This window comes from Helianthus annuus, chromosome 6 (assembly GCF_002127325.2).
Source record: "Helianthus annuus cultivar XRQ/B chromosome 6, HanXRQr2.0-SUNRISE, whole genome shotgun sequence".
In the NCBI taxonomy this organism is placed as follows: domain Eukaryota; kingdom Viridiplantae; phylum Streptophyta; class Magnoliopsida; order Asterales; family Asteraceae; genus Helianthus; species Helianthus annuus.
In genome coordinates, this window is record NC_035438.2 from 71,499,876 (window position 1) to 71,507,049 (window position 7,174).

The following is a 7,174-nucleotide window of genomic DNA, read 5'->3' on the forward strand; positions in this document are numbered from 1 at the left end:
AATCAGCCACAAAGTCAGCTAAGGCCTGAGACTTTATGGCATTTCTAGGCTCAGATATTAGATCATAGGCACTTAATTTCACTGACCATTTAGCCATCCTACCTGACATCTCGGGTTTCCTAAGCACATTTTTAATAGGATAGTTTGTTTTAACATGAATCCTATGTATTTCAAAATAATGTCTAAGTTTTGTTGACGCCATAACTAGGGCTAATATTAATTTCTCTAAATGAGAATATCTAGTTTCAGCATCTAATAAACTTTTACAAACATAATAGACAGGATACTGCTGACCTTCATGATCCTTTACAAGGACAGCACTTACTGCATTCCCTGATACTGCAAGATACAGGGATAATGGTTCACCATCCTCAGGCTTCATCAATAGAGGTGCGGTTGAAAGATACTGCTTCAAATCCTGCAAGGCTGCTTCATGCTTCTCTCCCCATTCGAATTTCTTATTCTTCTTCAGGATATCATAAAATTCCTTGCATTTTTCTGAGGATCTTGAGATAAGTCTGCTTAATGCTGCTACTCGCCCTGTTAATCTTTGAACATCTTTCATATTTGAAGGTGACTTGATATCCAAGATAGCATTTATCTGCTCCAGGCTTGCCTCTATCCCCCTTTTCGTCACCATGTATCCTAGAAACTTTCCTGCTCCCACTCTAAAATAGCATTTAGCAGGATTTAATTTCATGTTGTATTGGTCCAGGATATCAAATTCTCCCTTAATATCCTGGAGGTGATCCTCAGCCTTCTTAGATTTTACTACCATGTCATCAATGTACACCTCCATGGTGTCCCCCAGCTTGTCTTTGAACATCATGTTTACCAATCTTTGGTATGTTGCACCTGCATTTTTTAAGCCAAAAGGCATAGCAGTATAACAATAACTACTTGTCGGTGTCATGAAAGCAGTATCCTCCTGATCTGAGGGTTCCATTTGAATCTGTTGGAATCCTGAGGAGGCATCCATGAAGGTTAACATCTCATGGTCAGCGGTAGCATCCACCATTGAATCAATATGAGGTAGAGGAAACGGGTCTTTGGGACAAGCTTTGTTCAAGTCTGTGTAATCTACACAGACTCTCCATTTCCCGTTTTTCTTTTGCACCACAACTACATTTGCCAGCCATTTGGGAAATTTCACTTCCCTAATCATCTTGCTCTTTAATAATCTTTCAACTTCCTCCTGAATGATTGTGTTCCACTCTGGAGCGAATTTTCTTCGTTTCTGATGGACGGGCTTGAAAGACCTATCAATTTCGAGCTTGTGAGTTATAATATCCTTGGAAATACATGTCATATCCTCGTGTTTCCACGCGAATGTTGACATCCTGTATTTCAAAAAGTTAGTCAATTAGTTTTCAATATCCTGAGGAATATTGGTTCCTACGAGCACCGAGATATCCGGATTATCCTGATCCAGGATAACTTTCTTTACATCCTTGTTTTGGTCAAAAATTACCAAAGCAATTAAGTGATCAAATTAGTTAAGTGACGTAGTGTGCTTGAAAGGTGTGACGAAAATATTCAAGTTAAGTTATTTGCAAAAACAGTTTGAGGATACGGCTCAGGATACAGAGCTGTATCTATGATCAAACAATGAGCAAAAAAGGTAAAGGGTGACACATGATATACGAGGAAAGCCCTTGATCAATCTAGATCGCTGGCACAAAACCTCGGGAGCTGACAATCGCAGCTGCCTTGTTCTTCTATTACTTCAAATGTCGGGATACAGTGCAGGATATGATGCGGATCAACTAGGTGTTACAACGTGATTTGATTACAAGTGTTGGTGTGTAGTGATTGCTAGTGACTAGAGAGTAAAGTGTACGGGAAAGTGAGTGCCTTAACTTGATCCGATCATACTATTTATAGTTAAACGAAAACAACTAACTTTCCTAATAAACCGAGATGCTCCGAATACTCCCTAGTAAACGTTGCAGTCCTGGTCTTTCGGGATCAACGTTTCTATTTCAACCGATTTGCCCAAGTCTTGGGGGGAAGAAGTCTTCTTGAACGTTGGAGACTTGTAAATCTGCACGTAATTAATTCAGTCAATACCAGGATATCGTACCAGGATGTTACCAATATCCTGATCACAAGTAAACAATCAAAAGCAGAATATTAGTTAGGATATATGCTCAGAAAATGACCTATAACAATTGTCCCCAAAATATACCTGTTGGAATTCTGAATTTAAACAAATATATTTTTAAACTTTATCACCTGGATCGAGGTAATCAATACGACGAGACCTTTGAAATTACAATGTGCAACTTCCAAGATGTTATTTACTCGTTACCCCCTGTCACTCAGCCTATAACTAGCCGAAATAGTTTGTATTATGATCATCACTTCTCAAGCGGATCTCAGGTATTTCTCTCATCTTCTCTGTTTTTTCCTTTCTTTGGATTTCCTGTTTCTCGGCCGATACCCTTTATGGCATCTCGAACAATATCCCGGTCGAATGAGCCAGTCGCAGACCTGACGAGTCAGAACCTCATACGAGAACCTCAAAACGAAATCTGCTCCTTTAATAACGCTGACATCGCCGCCCTGAAGGATTCTGGTGCGTTCCCTGCCGGAGTGGTCATACGCCCTTTTGATCGGGAAGTCCGATCAGACGCATCATCAAACGAATGGGTCTGCTTCCTTGCCTATCCCTTTTCCTTGGGACTCTGGTATCCATTTCCACCCTTTGTCTCTCATTTCTTTGAGCTTACCGCCTTAGTTATGCCCATACCATACCAATGGTTTGGCGTGTTTTAATGGTGCTGAACCAGATTAATTCTCGTCACTGCCCTGACCTGTGCATCGAAGACCTCTCCATAGCATACCGGTTGAGGTCCCATGGTAATAGCCGCTTTCTTTTGTTCTCCACTTCCAAGAGCCCTTTAGTCCTTAAGGCCACCAAGAATGAAGACCAGTGGCAACGAAAGTTCTTTTTCGTAAAAAGAGACTCTATTGACAAGGGTTTTGATCTGCCGGTTAGATGGTTAACCAAGGGTAGGATCTAGGGTTTTAGGAATATCCCCAAGTGCATCCTTAAACTATATCCTAGACTTATATCCTGATATTTTTGTGCAGCGAATTTCAGAGATCTAGCATCCCCAAGCGCGGAATCAGAGTCCAGGATCAAAGAAATCTACCGACTTCATGCTAGTGAAAAAACCTTCTCCCTGTCTCTCACAAACTCAAGCCAAAAATCAAGTTCAGAGATGTCTGGTAAGCACACAATTATAATGATTGTAAAGTACAAGAGTTGCAAATTGAATATTTCTTCCCTTATTCAGTGCCAGTTATCAACCTTGAAGGCTTCCAACTTGACGAGTTGGATAGTTATTCCTGTCTCGCACCTGTTAAGCAGGAATCCAACCTGAAGTCATCTGTTACACCGAAACCTACCAGTTCGAAGATGACTTCCACTCCCAAAGCTCCTCCGGCATCTCGGACCCGGGCCTCCAGCTCCCGGAAGAAAAGGAAACAGAGCCCCCTGCTACCCACAATGTATTCCCATTTGAAAACCATGGGTTTGCAGAGTCCAGCAAATTCATGACCGGCTTCCTCAACCAGGTAAACATCCTAGTCCATATCCTGCAACATATGCTGGTCACTAAACTTAATTAAAGTTAATACATGTTTCTTTATTTTGCAGGGTCTTGAACGTCTGATTTTCCTTTACGAGGATGCATGCGGCTCGAATGTCATGCTTGAAAGCCAGCTGAAAAAGGCCGAAGCCACTATCGCAGACCAAGCAGCAATCGCCACCGCTAAATCAGAGCACTATGAGGCCAAATACAAGGAAATGGCCCAAGAGCAGCAGTCCACCATCCAAAAGGTCACCCATGAAGCTTAGGCCAAGATCGACGCCGCCCAAGTCCAACATGAGCAGGCTATGGCTTCGTATCGAGAGAGCCTCAAGAACTCTGTTTTCATCTCCCTTCTCCAGGCCTGACTGAAAATGGCTTATGAGTCAATGGCTTTGGGCTTTCAATGCCCCTCTTGGAACACCAAGGCTTGGGAGACGAAACTAAGAGATCTTGGGGGAAATCCTGTGGAGCCTCCTTCCAAATCTGTTGTGGAAGAACCTGCTAAGGTGCCTGATGCTAGTACTTCAAAGGATGCCGGTGGTGATGCTGGGACAGATGCTGGAGAGAATGCTGGTGGAGAGGATGTTGCTGATGATGCTGAGAGGAATGCTGGGGAGGATACTAGTGGAGATGTCATGGTGAAGGAAGGAGTTGCCCCTTAAATGCAGCGATGTGGGCGATGATGGATATATGTGCCAAGGCCGGAGCCCACTTTTTTAAATTTCATGGTTGTGGTCTGTTTAAACAATTTACTTTCCCTGTCATTGAACAATTTACATTTCCTGCACTAGAACAATATGATGACCAAAGGTGGATAGGTCCTGGGTTTCAGGATGAAGCCCTTGGTCATCAATTAGTATAAATTGTTTTGAATGATGCAACGTTCGGAGGTGGATGGATCTCGTTTTGAGATGAAACCTTCAACCGTTGTGTAAATACGATAAAAACTAATCGTGCTTTTGGCGGATGGGCCTTGGTTTGAGGTGAAACTAAAAGCACAAATTTTGACTTGTTAATAATATAACCACCTTTTGACCTATTTGTTATTGCCTTTTAATTTTTTGTCATACATTACTTAGTTTAGATTTTAGTTTTTCACAATTAGTGAAAATATCTCGACCAATATACTCAATGGTATCCTACGAAGGCCTTTTGCAAATAGAACTTCTCAAAATACACATAATTCGGACAAAGTTTCAAAAAAAATAGTTTATTCTTTAAAATCTCAAATAATTTAAAGTTTTCAAAGGAAAAATATGGTTTTCTTAGCATTTATAAACAAATTCAACTCTGATTTTTAAACCTAAGTATTGTATCCCAAATATTCCAACCAAATATCCTGAATCACATCCTGAGAACATATTTCGAGAACATATCCTAAAGATATATCCTAATCAGGATACTTAAACTTTAAACATGGTTTCAAAAGTTCAAACAAGTAGTGTAAGATTCACAAAGGAAAGATCATACCAGGAATAGAGTGTAATGACGTGATGTCGTGGGTCACGCAAATTTAATCCCCAAACAACTATAGATAGTGGTAGTAGGGTATCGAACTCAGGGAGTATGTGGAAGATGTGTTGATTGTATAGCTTTGTATTTAAACTAATATTAGACTAAATTGAAGAAATTAAAATTCAAAAGTTTGGATTGTTGATTTAGAAAACTAAATTAAAAACTGATTCAAATCAAAGTGGGTTGTAAAACAAATTAGGAGAGAACAATGATCACCTTAGGTTTCAGTTTCTATAAACAATTGTGTGTAATTCCAACTAGAAAGAGTTACATAGACATAACTCGTGTATAGATGATTGAAGTGATAAAAGGGGACAAAGTACTCGGATTATATAAATGGGAGGTTGTTTCCCGATGACCAATTAATCAATAACCAACCCTAACCCTTCCCGTGATATCTCGATTGCCGACGGCACCAAGAACGTACGATTTGAAGGGTTCCCATATCTAAAGTTCGGATGGTTCCTCAATCCGGGGTGGTAGGTATTAGAATTCATGTTGTTGTAGTTCCTACCACCTCCTCCTTGACCTTGACCTTGAACCGCATGGACCTCCTCGTATTGCCCGTCCAACATTCCTTGGCAATTTTCAGCCGCATGACCTATTTCATTACACAAAGCACAAACATCATAAATTTGGTTAGTGGTTTGAACATTACCATCATCTATGGCGTGCACTTGTGGTCGGTTAGTGGTCGGTCGGGCTCTTCGTGAGGCTTGAGCTTTTCTTTTTGATGTAGTTGCCATGCTTTCCAAGAACTCCCAATCTTCATTCTCATAGTTTGTTCCAAAAGTCCCACCGGTGATAGACATCAAATCGCGTGCGTCTTCGGCACTCAACCCCTCATGAAAGGCATTCATCAACTCCCACAATTCGATTCCATGGTGAGGGCAATTCTTTATCATCATATTGAATCGTTCAAACGCTTCATGGAACATCTCACCATGTTGTTGTTGGAAGCTCCTCAACCCCTTTCTAGCATCATTAGTCTTTTGGGCGGTATAGAATTCGTCTAAGAAAGTTTGTTGAATTTCCCCCCAAGTGTAAATAGATGCCGAAGGCAAAGTGTAGAACCACTTCTTTGCCTTATCCTCCAAAGAAAACTGAAATAAGACCAACTTGACTTCATCGGCCGAAAAACCTTGACTCCCAAAAGTGTTGCAAATTGAGTCATAGGCCTCTAAATGGAAATACGGCTCCTCCGTTGCTAACCCTTTGTACTTCGGTAAACTTTGCAACGAGTTTGTTCTTACTTCAAAAGTTCTCCCTTGGTTGTTGTGAGGGATAACCACCGGTGAAGGGTTTTGAGTAATGATTGGCCTGAAATGTGCCTCTATTCCCCTTGCTTGTTCCCTAAGATGCCTTCTTGGAACACCCAATCGACCCCTTGGACGAATAGGACCCATTGGTCTTGGTATAGGCCCTTGTGGTGCAATTGGTTGTTGGGGCATCGGTGGGTATTGAACCGGCCTTTGAAATTGTGGTTGTACATGTTGTGGCCGAACTTGTTGCAATGGAATAGGTTGTTGTATTAATGGCCCTTGTGGTCTTGGCCGAATGTGTTGTGGTATAATTTGTTGTTGTGGCATTCCACCAACACTTGCCATCCCTTGAGATTGACTTTGAACATACCCAAACTCCCCTTGATCACCATAACCTCCATAACCGTACCCATCATCTTCATACCCCTCAAAATCTTCAAATCCCTCATCATAAACATCCCCTTGAATTCCTGAAGTTTGCCCAAATGGAATGGTCGAATACTGAAAACCCGATTGTTGTGGTCTAAAGGATGAGGTAGTATGCACAATAGTTGAATTTGGTGCAATCGTGAAAGTGGATGCTGATTGACCCGTAGTTGGGGGAAAGAAGTGAGATAACGGTGGGATTGTGGTGGATGGATTGTAGGTGATGGTAGGCTCGGTTTGAGTGGTAATTGGTTGGGTGACATTGGATGGTGTGAATTCAGCGGTGGTATTAGGTAATGTGGTGTTCGGTGATGGTTGGGTGGAAGTAGGTATAAAGGTTGAGGATGATTGACCCGTTGTAGGTGGAATTTG

General features: G+C 41.4%; 1 non-coding gene across 1 annotated transcript; it reads left to right on the forward strand.

Annotated features, from left to right (window-relative positions):
- Positions 1-5,990: 5,990 nt before the first annotated feature.
- On the forward strand, positions 5,991-6,096 carry LOC118479963. The gene has a single exon (XR_004861605.1). It is a non-coding gene; the product is annotated as a small nucleolar RNA R71 (small nucleolar RNA).
- The last annotated feature ends 1,078 nt before the right edge of the window (positions 6,097-7,174 follow it).